Source organism: Melanaphis sacchari, unplaced genomic scaffold (genome assembly GCF_002803265.2).
Source record: "Melanaphis sacchari strain LSU unplaced genomic scaffold, SCAv2.0 Contig4_pilon_pilon, whole genome shotgun sequence".
Taxonomy (NCBI): domain Eukaryota; kingdom Metazoa; phylum Arthropoda; class Insecta; order Hemiptera; family Aphididae; genus Melanaphis; species Melanaphis sacchari.
In genome coordinates this window covers 2,370,572-2,382,078 of record NW_020271335.1, presented here as the reverse complement: position 1 = coordinate 2,382,078, position 11,507 = coordinate 2,370,572, and the positions used below count along the sequence as shown (strand labels likewise).

At 26.4% G+C, this 11,507-nt stretch overlaps 1 protein-coding gene across 1 annotated transcript in view; it reads right to left on the bottom strand.

Moving 5' to 3' along the window:
* LOC112599157 (Ig-like and fibronectin type-III domain-containing protein 1) overlaps positions 1–11,507 on the bottom strand; it is a 95,194-nt gene that overhangs the window by 71,860 nt on the left and 11,827 nt on the right. The window lies entirely within an intron of this gene.

Sequence of the window (11,507 nt, the reverse complement as noted above, 5' to 3'; positions counted from 1 at the left end):
GATAAAATTGTATTTATGACGAACACCAGAAACTATTTCGCACACTCCCACGATTGTAGTTTTCACATTTTTTTACCCCATAGAATACAAAACCTTCAAATTTTTAAAGCACGACAAAGTATATTATTTTTAAACAATGCGATTGTTTTATTTAAGTATTTATCACGGTTGATAAACGACAAAATTCTGTGGCTGGTACTTCATAGCAACAATACGATTTAGATAGTAGGTTGGAAGGTACGTGTATACAAAGTCGTGACACAGACAACCGCCGGTTTTCATGAGCGCACCATCGCGTGTACCTGATAAAATAATATAACTGACTCGTGCACTCGAGTAAATAACAAAATATTCCAAAAACAGAATAAAAAATATTGAATTAAAACTATTTATTATGTATAATAAAAAATAAATAAAAATAAAAATGTGAAAAATAAATATAAAGAAGAGTCTCATGGTGAAACTTTTGTAAAATGACTGTTGTGCACCATTCACAAACACAAAAGGACCGATATGACTATTGACTAGTCTATCGAGGTAATCGATAAATATATCTATATCTAGGTATATATACACACACGCATATAGATATATTATACGAATATGAGTAAAGAAATGCGGAAAGGTGGAAAATATATGAAGGAAAAATAAAAGTATTTAGGTGCATCACAAAGCAAAAGGTTTTGGGAGCTCACCGCAATCAGAAGACATTTGAACGAGTGGGTTAGAAGACCACAAAGCTGTTGTGAAAAAGAGACCGCGGAGAGAATACGCTATCGCATCAAAAGGAAAAATGTTCAAACAGCAGTGGTGCGGCAACCCGTACAACGTACGTATATATAATATAATATTATTTATTATTTTATAGGCATCTCTCACCCGGCGGGTTCGAACCTGTCAAAATAAAAAATAAAAATACATATTGAATTCTGTCCGATTGAGATCCGCGATCCACAATAATATACTATATAGTATATAATATACAGCTAGTATACCACTCCAACCACACCTGCATTTATATTATTATTACTATTATTATTATTATTATTATTATTAATATTATACAGGTATATATACCACCGACTTTCTGAGGCCCGTGACCTCGGTAATTGCACGTGTCATTTGAATAATTTAGCACATTTCGTTGTTTGGACTTGCTATTATAATACACGTATATACACACATATAAAGCTCAACCCCACCTAGAAGGACGATCGGAATTCGTTCATCAAACGACATAAATACATGTAATATATATATTATAATGTAATATGCGTTTTAGTATGTCTATAGGTATTCTATATACCCGGCCAATGTTAATAATCCCGCGAACGAGACTAGAAGGGTATTACAGGGTTGTTTTATTATCACCCGCTCTCAGAACGTGTTGAACTAAAAAAAAAAAATCGAGTTGAAAATAACAATACACGTAGTTTTCTGTTTTAATACCGTATATACCATCTGCAGTAATATATGTTTATATAAGCTCATTACTAAACTTAGACGATGTTTACTATTCTTGTTTCATTATACTATATATATAATTAACATTTATTATGTTATTGTATCATGCTATTCTGAAAAAAAAAAACGTAAAATCATACAACCTATTTACAATTAAAAATTGAATTATTATTAAACTATTGTAAGGTAAAAAAATGTACAAATCATGATTCATAGTAATATTATTAAAATATAGATACTTATAAAATAATGAAATCAATAGGAACCTATAACCTTGTGTCGATTCCTAAGTATTACTCCGGGTTATTCAAAGTTTCGAATAAAAAGTACGTATAATAAACGTACCTATTTATTGGTATGATGGTATGTATTATTGTAATGTATGTATGCTCGTTATTCATATTCATATTCATATTATTATTATTGATGTAGTCCATCGTAAATAACTTTTAGCTCATAAATCCAGAATATCGGCGTACAATAATACAACGTTTTATACTTGTTGATTATTATTCACATTGCCAGAAAATTGGTACCGTATATTGGCGACAAGCCTCGAAACAAATTTCTAACTGTTTTCAAGAACAATACAATGCTTGTCGTATAATACGTTTAGACAGTCCATATTTTCGCAAAAATATATAATCATATCTAACTGATATTAATTAAACACATACCTATATTAGAGATACATAACATGCTTTCATTTAAATTTAAACAACAAAAAAAAAAGCATTATATTTCCTCGTATTTTATCATTAATACCATTAACGACATACTCGGTAATATTGTATTGACATGAACACTTGATTTTCAATCACAGTAATTATTTATCAAATGTTGACGATTATCAGTCATTATGCTGTATAGGCGATGGTTTCCGTACAAACTATGGATCGTCAGAAGAGGGTATTTGTGGTAAAATAGGTACTAAAATCGTTGTATAAAAGCTAATCGAATACTTTCCCCATGTATTGGCATAGTATATTATTCTACTATACAATATATATTTATTCGCTGTATACTCATTCGCTACATTATATAATAATGTTGTCGTGTTTGTCGATTTGGAAAAACGTCGTTTCAATAGAAACCAAAACGATATATATAAGCTCTACTATAATACTACAAAAATATCGTGGTATAATGACTCCCAAATTTTCTACTATTGTTTTTATTTGTCCAATTAGAAAATACTATGTATTACATAAACACGTTCGTTAGTATGATTTTTTCGTAAACAAGTTTTTTGTTGAACTTAATGTAGGAACTAGAAATACTTAATTTTTATAAGTTTCAACTATTATTTATTGCTGTTATTACTAGAATTACCAATTTTTAATAGATAAAGTTTTAAATTATTTCATAGAGACCGTTCTAAAAATTATAAAATCTGTTTTATAAAAATTATACAAAAAGTAGTTTTTTTGAATTTTAATACGCTCAAGCAGAGACGAGTTTTATCACTCACTAAGGGGGTAAAGCTAATTAGGTTTACAAACTTAGCTAGTTGTATTTTTAAGTTATTTTTCATGATCTTTGCCGGCATTGCTCATTGTTGGGACACGTGTCGTTAACAATCAAAAATCGGTAAAACACTTAACGAATAAATAAATTTAACTTATAACTCGCACACATAAAAATTGAGTATATTCTATTGCTGTGTACAACTTAGTATAGTTACAATTCTGTAGATATCAGTGTTCATGACATAAATAATAGTCGATATCAAAAAGTATTATTAATTATAATATTGTATATTATAATAATATGAAATAATAATATGAAATAATAATACTACTATCAACCACAACGTTGATTCTCCTCAGTCGTTGAACAAAAAAACAATCTAAAAAGAGATTGAAGCTTCAATAGCTATATATAAATAAATAACCATATTCTTTAATGAAGATGTTTTATAATAATTATTGATATACCATAATATATATATATATATATATCATTTCCTTAGAAAAATAACTAGCTTAGTCCCAAGGGGGGAGGGAGAATACTGCTCCCTCAGCCACCCTATTAAACCCGCCACTGTGCTCAAAGTAGAATTATTACTTTTATTGCAAAAATAAAATATATTTTCCATTAACCCAAAATAAAAGACTAGAGTAGACTACTTATTCTAGTGTATCTTCATGTAGTACCTATACGAAAATGAATTAAGAATATAAAGAAAACGAATCGAGAACACAAAAAAAATGTGCAGCTAATTAAAATATTCAATCACAAATATTTATAATTTTTTATTTAATTAAATTAGTTACAAACAACATGTTTTATATAAAAATGTATATTCTTTTTAAATTTTTTTTTTATTTTTAAACATTTTCAAATGTGATATAAAGTGTTTGCAGAACTACATTAAAATCGAAAATCCACACACATAATATAAAATTTAATTCTCCATTTTGATAAATGCTCATAAAAGACGAAAGCTTTGCGCCGCCTCTATTCAATATCAAACAAACGCACTGACGAAACCTCAGTCGTTTCTAATAGTAATAACATAAATATATTTTTCGTCATTTATTTTCAATTCATTCTCAACGCAAAAAAACGAATTGAATACCCAACGATCTAGAAAATAAATGAATAACAAAACTACTCATCATATTACATTCCTTGCATTATAGGTTAAAGGTTGGTTAAACCTTTCAAATATTTCATAGTATGAATACTACCGTAACAATAATTTATTTTCAGGTCAATTTGATGATAGATAGGATCTGGTACAGTAAATAAATCGAATAGAATGAAAAGTCTAAAAAAACCTTACATTATTTACTTTTTGTAAACTTTTCATCATTTTGAAGAATATTTTAATAACAATTAAATATTAATATAAAGGTTTTCTCAACAATATATTGTTACTATAATATATGACCTGTCTTGCTTTACATCCTGAGCCATACACAATTTGCAATCAAATACAAGGGTCATACATTTTTGTAATTTGTAAAGTAAAAACTATGAAAAAAATGTTATCCTTTAAAAATTATATTTTTTGATTTCCCCTGATCATAAAGTAAAATACTAGCAAAAAATTAAAATGAAATTCAGAAATTTGCAATACAACCATATAAAATTAATCTATTTAATTATTTTGTATTATTTCAGAAAACTTCAAACATTTAACATTCTCGCCAATTATTTATTTTAATATTTTATATAGGTATGGTATTATTTAGTTAATTAGTTTGTTTAATACAGAAATAATTTGTTGTTTTTATAAAATTTGTTTGAAATTATAATATTCAACAATAGTTTTGAAAACTTAACCTTAGAATGTTTTAAATGAATTAAAATTTTTACTCTAAAAATAAACAAAAAATTAAAAGCAGGCATTATAAACATTCCTTGTTTTTGTTTTACATAATATATAACTATGAAAGTTATTTGTCAAAAATTATAAAACTTAATTAATAGTGTAATATTATCTTTTAAATTGACTAATTAAATTAGTCGTATAAACACTAGTTAAAATGTGAACTAGTAAATTATGGTAAAATATCTATAAAAAGCAGTCAATGGATATTACTTAATTATAATTAATATTAATTGTAGTATAAAAATAATAAAAGAATTATTTAGTTTAATATTAGTACTACAAAATAAAAAAGTCAATCATTATAATTGTAGACCAAACACCATCGTTGAATAATTCTTTAATAAAATCAACAGTGATATCCGAAACCATGGTTACGGAAATCGCTGCGCACAGATAGATACAAAGGCTATATAAACCATAAGGTTGTATTCCATAATATATTATAAATGTAGCGTGTTTAGTGTAAAAACGCAAGTATAAAATATTGTAACATTTGGTTGTAAAATCTAAATATCAAATAGTAATAACCAGGGCAAAACTCATGAAATCTATAGCCCGTAGCACCGCAGGTTAGTTATACTGCCCTTTATTCATTTTTTTATTTTTTTACTATTTGAAAAAAATGTATACCGTACATAATATTTTTAACAAGTAAAACTATTCAAGCAAATGTTAAAAAAAGTATTGATAAGCAAACCTCAAGGCTTATAATCACACTTATTTTAGGAACATTTATATACAAGTATTTTATCAGAACGATGGAACACACCGATGAACTAATAGCCATAAAAAGCTATTCAGATAACAAATAGGTACGTTAACAAAATCTTTAAGTATTACCATTTACACTTATTTTCTATCCAAAATATTCTAAATTTTGTGAGAAGTTTTGAATAAGCACTTAATACATTTATTCGCAAGATAAATTTCCACTATGACTAATCCAACAAGAACAAGGGAAAATAAAATTGATAGGAAAAAGTTTGTAAACTCCATACAAGAACGTGATTATATACCTATACACATTACAAATATTATATTATAAAATATGCATTATGTGCCGCGTCATATGGTCAACATCAGTTTGCAATAAAGTCTAAAACTTATTCAATCGGTGACTCGCATGTCCTTCTGCTACCTATAATCTAAATATATCATGTTACATTTTAAAAATAAGTTTATCATCAAAATGTATTAAATAATTTTATTCAAACTAAAGTACTCACTGTGTGAATGTAAAAATATGTTTTCCATTTAAAAGTATTTAAAATTAAAATAAAAGGTTTTCTTTAAAATATAAAAAAAAAACGTTGAAAAAACACCAATATGAAATTTACAAAATTATATTTTTCCAAATATTTAGTGATTTAAGTAAGTACTAAATATGTTGAATTTTTTTTTTTTTTTTTTTAACACAAACATTTATAAAAACAATAATTACTCACTGTTAAAATAAACACATAGTCTTAGTATAGTAAAATAAATCGATTATCATTTAAAAATAAGTTCACTCAAATTGCCTTCCCAATCCGGGTAATTGAAGTTGGAACCTTTTACATACAATTCTTCTCAAATCTTAATAAATTAAAATAATCGTGAATAATAAAAAAAATCAATAAGATACTACACTACATCTATTAATTAATCTAATTAATCTAATCAATAGTCGTTTTTTCAATTTATTTTTTTAAAGTTAACAAATCATTTTTTTATTATTATTATTATTATTAATGATTATATAGATACATCATATAATCTATGCATTGTTTTACATAATGTATGACATACTATTTTTTTAATTGTATCTACTAATATCCTACAGAATCAAACGTTAACAAAGAACCTGGTAGATATTAAATACAATCAGACGTAATTAATTATTTATCGAAATGAAGAGCTGTTATACTATAGCTATTTGCCGAACGTCAGCATTGTAATATAGTGACAATTAGATGTAGAGCAGAGAATAATATTATATATTCTCTGTTGACGGAAGGAAACTTCTAAACACTGACAGTGTCAGATTTATAACAGAAAGCGTTATTATTAATTAATACGCGACCATAATTAATGGTCAACATTTACGTATAATTTGCGGGGTGGACGAATATTCTTAAATGGCATTTATACTAAAAGATGAATAAAAGGAGAAAGGAGTAAAAGCCTATATCTACCTACATAGCGACCCTCCTCCCACCGACATTGTCTACCCAGTCCAATACTCTTTATCCAACCATCCCTCTTTATCATTACACGGTTTGAGTGGTTTAAACTTCGTGCTGACGTTATCGTTTTCAACCGATTAATCAAAACGAGGGTTCGCAATGTATATATATATATATATATATACGTATTCCGCAAGCAAATTTCACGATAGTTTTGTGTAGCTCTCGTTTCACTACAAACATACCCAAAATTACCCACGAGCAATTTGTGCTTTTAACATTTTATTATCATATCTTTCTCTTCGGTACTTGATTTTAAAAGTTCTTATATGAACAAAGTAAAACATTTAATAGAAATTCAAAATATAGCTAGATTCAGCAACATACAAAAATTTCACATCTATTTTATCTTGGAATAAATACAACATTTCTTTAAAATTGTATAAGCGCTAAAACTGTATTTTTTCTAATTTATAATGTCAACAACATTTTTATTTAGATCGGTTCATGTTGCTTAATATATTTTGTATAAGTTAAAAGTTAAAATGTATTTATAATTTGTATTAAATTCTTATTTTACAAAACAAAAATTTATTTTTTTATGGAAAAAATCGATTAAAACTTTAGCTTACTTGATTATTTATGTCGGTAAAATTATTTGATTTTCAACGAGTTCTATAGCAAAAATATTTTAAATATAATAGTACAATAAATTATGTATAAACATCTAGGTACAAATAAAATGATTACTTATAGGTAGATATAATATTATACTTGTCAAATTTAAAAACTGATCCTCAAATTAAAAACAATATGCGTTAAATATTTAAATTTTTTATAATTAATAAACTAAAATGTAAGTATCTACTAAATGTACTTATTTTACTTGATACAACAAACTAATGATATTAGTAAATACTAAATACAATTTAAAACATATGATTTAAAGCTTATAAACACTAGAACACAGTACACTAAACTTCGTCTTTCATTTGTATTTATATAAAAAAAATAATAATCAAAAATTATTTTGGTAATATTTTAAAATTATTAAACATTCTAAGTGTATCTTAATATCCACATAATTTAAATAATCTAAGATTAATAAATATTATTTCAACAAAAAAAAATAATAAAATTAAATAATATAGTACCTATGCTAGTATACGAGTATTTTTTTATTTTTATTTTGTCGTAGTATAAACTATAAAAACAATTATCTATACATATAGAATATCTACTCACAATAAATAAGATAAATGATGAATTGAATGTTTTATAAAATGCGCATTTGAGTGTAATCAAAACGTATTAAATTTAAAATATTTATACAATAAAGCAAACGAGCTTAAGCGATTACAAAGCCAGTACAAACAACCTTTTTTTCTATCTATGGTTATATGTTTATGATGACAACAGTTCTGGATACAATCCAACCTTCTGGTCATTTCTGTGCATTTCAGCCATGAATATTAATATATTACTGAGATACCGTAAACGAGTCTACAAACTAAAACCTAAACAATTTGATCTTTCTCTGAGGTCACACGTTTGATAATATTATTATTATTTTAATTTTGAAATAATCAAAATAATTATTTTATTTTTCATTTAACATAAAGACCTCAAGGATTTAAATACGTTTTCAAACACCTATATTATTATGCGAAGTAAATACAACAATGTTTGAACATTTTAATAATCTATTATACCTATTATAAACTCGTGTTGTAGGCGATCGTCACTCAAAAGAGTACAAACAATTAATTAGCCTTGACCCGAATGGTATTAACGTATCCGTATTCGTACAATCCATATTATGACGACTTCCAAATGTTTTTTTAGACTCGTTAGTTGCATAACTAGATGCCATAAATAGTGTTCTAAATAACCAGTTTTTTGCTAATTTTAGATTTACTGTTAATAATTAATTATATGCATTATAGTTAACAATACAATTTAAAGTAATAAAATTTAAGTATGAATTTTGTATTCTAAAAATAATAACATGTTTTGAATGAAAATCAAAATATTTTTTTCACACTTCGTACTTTATGATTTCCATTAAACATACATTTCGAATTCATTAAAAAGTTTTTGGAATAAAAAAATAATAACCAAACTTGTACCTACTTGTCATCATTAAGTCATGATTATATGAACACCTCATTTTATGAGCACGCATAAATTACACTAAATTAAACAATAGTTCAGGTATGACCTTAGCCGATAATAAATTCAAAAAAAAAACATATTTACAGTACTATATTACAATTTCTGAATTCTTTGATAAAAAACAACTTTTAATACATTTTTTTTTCTTTGGAAATTATTCGAAAAATAAATATATACGATACAAAACATTATAAGTGAGTTGAACAAATTAATAATATTTGCAAAAATACAAGTAAGTACTTATTATATTGCATGATATACGTACACATAAACGTATATAAAAAGAATAATAAATCTATTTGTGATGATATAAAATACAATATTATGCCTATTAAAAACATAATATTAACTCAATTACTGCGTAATGGAAAGAATTATTGAGATGTTCAAAGTTGAGGTTATTTGCGAATGTTGCAGATGCTGACGGCACTCCATCGAGTCCATTGGAACAAAGCTCCATTGGCACAGGAAGTTAATCCGAACCGGTTTAGCGGTATTTTATGATGACCCTAGTCATGTAGATGCAGTGTTGTTATAATTGTGGCCTTGTCTAACATTTAATAACCGGTTCGTAACGGTTCATCTGCGTAGATTATCGAAATGTCGTAATGTTGTTACACCGACACGTACTGGTGTACAACACTTCTCGTAAACATAAACAGGTGACGACCACTATAGGTCTAGCTAGAAGACCTGATGAGAGGATTCATACTTTGTTTTATTTTCTACCGTGATTTTTCAATAATGGTAATTAAACGTTCCATTAGCAGTATGGAAAGTAATAGGTTTTAATTTTATCATAATGCACCTAGTTCCTCCTAAAGACTTGTTGATTATCATGATTCAACAAATATTATTGTAAAAAACGAAAATTTTTCTTTGTTATAAAATAACGTAGTTACAATTCCGACATGATGAATTATTTAAAAAAAAAAAACCATCCCATTTGTTTAATAGCGATACTTAAAAATAAACTTGCTTTATAATAGCAAAAGATATAATTAACAGTTGATTTTTAAATGCCTGCCGATGTTGACATTCAAAATATTTTTATTTATTTTATTTCCATATATACTGAACAACTTACTAATTAAATATTAACAAATCAACAAATTTTCATTTAATTAAGCATTTAAAATATAAATAGCTCAATTTTTTTAAATACAGTAGAAGCCGCTTATTAGAAACACGGATAATTGATACAATCGTGTTATTGAAACAAAATGTCTCGGGACGGATCGGCCGTATATTAGAACATTGAAAATAAATCGGATTATTGAAACATCACATCGGTTATTTGAAACAATTGGGAGAAGGTCAGTTGACATATACACCGATTATCTAGCGATAACCAATGTATTTCAATTTTATCTTTGCTGTCGTTACGTTTATTTTTACTGTAATTTATCGCGAGAATGCTCTTTCTATACGTACTGGTCGTACCGTTTGTAGTTTAGCTTCAGCGTGCGTATGTAAAGATTATTAGTGTTTCCTTTTTCTAAAAATCTAAAAATGTCTAAACGCTAAGATTTTAGCCAATTTTCATGCGACCATTCATGGTTTGAAACTCATTTGACCGATTTGCTAGCCCAATACACACGCTCTGATATTTTCAATGCGGACGAGACTGGGCTTTATTTTGGAGCTCTACCTGAACACACACACGCACTCAAAATAAGTGACAAAGCTAAAGGGGCAATATTACTCGTATGAAAATATGGTCATGGAGTTACTCGACGTAAAAAAACAAATTACGAATGATAAATATTTTACATAATATCGTAAAATATACACAATTGTGCATACTTTTTTAAATTATACAATATAGGTACATACATACATACATATTTTTTTCGCGTACCTATTATTCATTTTTTTTTTCAATCGCTTATTAGAAACAATCGGTTAATTGACACAATTTACCTTGGTCCCAAAGTGTTTCTAATAAGCGGCTTTTACTGTATATTAATTAATTCCTTTTCTAAAAATAATGATAAGATAAATATAAAATATGAATATAAATATTATATATATACACACACTTATGTAATAATATTTTACAAATTAAAAAAATAAATGATAAGCTAGTAAATTTCCAGCTAAATTTGAGTATGTATAAAACATATAGTAAGCCATTGACAAGGAATAATTAATTAAGCTAAATTTCTCATTTTATTAATAAAGAAAATATTCACTTTAGTGTACAAGTAAATACAACAAAATAAGTGAAAAACAACTTAAATAATTATAGTAGTATTGTAGGTATATAATTTCTTTAATAAGATGCGCAATAAAACGTCATTGTGCAAATGGTAGACATGGGAAACACATTAATCCAAATCCAAGGTTTATACTTTACATTA